Genomic DNA, 1,082 nt, shown 5'->3' with positions numbered 1-1,082 from the left:
GAGGGAGAGAGACATTTGCTCTCTTCCCTCGCTGCACGTGGCCACATCTGACCGTGCCCAGCACCTCATGCTGCTCTCCCTCAAGCTCTGTTCCCTGGGCCCTTCCGGGTGGGAGACGCTGGTCGGCAGGAAGCAACGAAGACGGCAGGTTTCCCTCACCGAAACCAGATTGGGGGGTGGGGGGGTGTGTGGGGAGCGGGAGCTGGGCGTGTGCGTATCGGTGTTTCTCTCCCCCCCCCCCCCCCCCCCCCAAAGGGCGGGTACGCCGCTGGCGTTCAGGGGGACCCCCTACCCCCTCCCATCTCCACAGGAAGCGAGCGTCGGCTGGGCTGTTCCGTTTGAAGGGTGGGAGGGTGTTGCAGAGAGAGAGAGAGAGAGAGAGAGAGGGGGCCGTGCCTGACCCACTGTCCTGGCTGGCGGGTGGAAGTGGTGCAGGGGGAAGGCGTGGAACCAGGACTCGACCAGTTGGCTTCCCCGTTCCCGGTGTTTGGTGGGGGGGGGGGGAGGGAAGAGGTCGTTTCTCCGGCAGTGGGGGAGGCGGGGGTGGGGTTCGGGTGTTGACCCTTCAGATTTCCCTGCCCCACCTCAAGAGCTGTCTCCCACCTCCCCACTCCCTGTTCCCCCTTCCCCACCAATGTGCTGCAGGAAAATCCCAGCGAGGAAGATGCCGCGATCGTGGACAAGATCCTGTCGTTTCGAGTGACCAAGAAAGAGGTGGGTTCACCTCCGTGCAGCGGGGCGGCCTCGCGGTGGGGAAGAGGTGGGGGCTGGGGCGGGGTGAGTTCGAGGAACGAGGAGGTTCGGCCCACGGTGCCCGTGCTAGCCCCCTCTGGGCGAGGTACCGCCAACCCCTGCCCCCCAGTCACTGGTTTTGCCTCCCCCAGCCGAGCGCGGCTGGAATTCCGTCCTGGAAATTCCCGTTGAAACTGGGCCTGGGGCCGGCCCAGACAAAGCTGGCCTCCTGTCGCGCGCCCCCCCCCCCCCCCCCAGAAACGCAGGACAGTTCACCGAGGCGCGGACCATCCTCCCAAGATCCGAGCGGAATCTCTGAGGAGGCAGCCGTCAGGGTGGGTCGGGGGGGT

The 1,082-nt window shown here is 66.5% G+C and overlaps 1 long non-coding RNA gene across 1 annotated transcript in view; it reads left to right on the top strand.

The window, feature by feature from the left end:
- The first annotated feature begins 615 nt into the window (after nucleotides 1-615).
- The window catches only part of LOC122548035, a 6,507-nt gene continuing 6,040 nt past the window's right edge, over nucleotides 616-1,082 (top strand). The window contains exon 1 of the long non-coding RNA XR_006311155.1: nucleotides 616-714. This is a non-coding gene — a long non-coding RNA (uncharacterized LOC122548035). The remainder of the gene's footprint in view (nucleotides 715-1,082) is intronic.

The sequence above is a fragment of the Chiloscyllium plagiosum genome, unplaced genomic scaffold (assembly GCF_004010195.1).
Source record: "Chiloscyllium plagiosum isolate BGI_BamShark_2017 unplaced genomic scaffold, ASM401019v2 scaf_693, whole genome shotgun sequence".
NCBI lineage: Eukaryota > Metazoa > Chordata > Chondrichthyes > Orectolobiformes > Hemiscylliidae > Chiloscyllium > Chiloscyllium plagiosum.
This window is presented reverse-complemented; position numbering and strand designations above follow the sequence as displayed.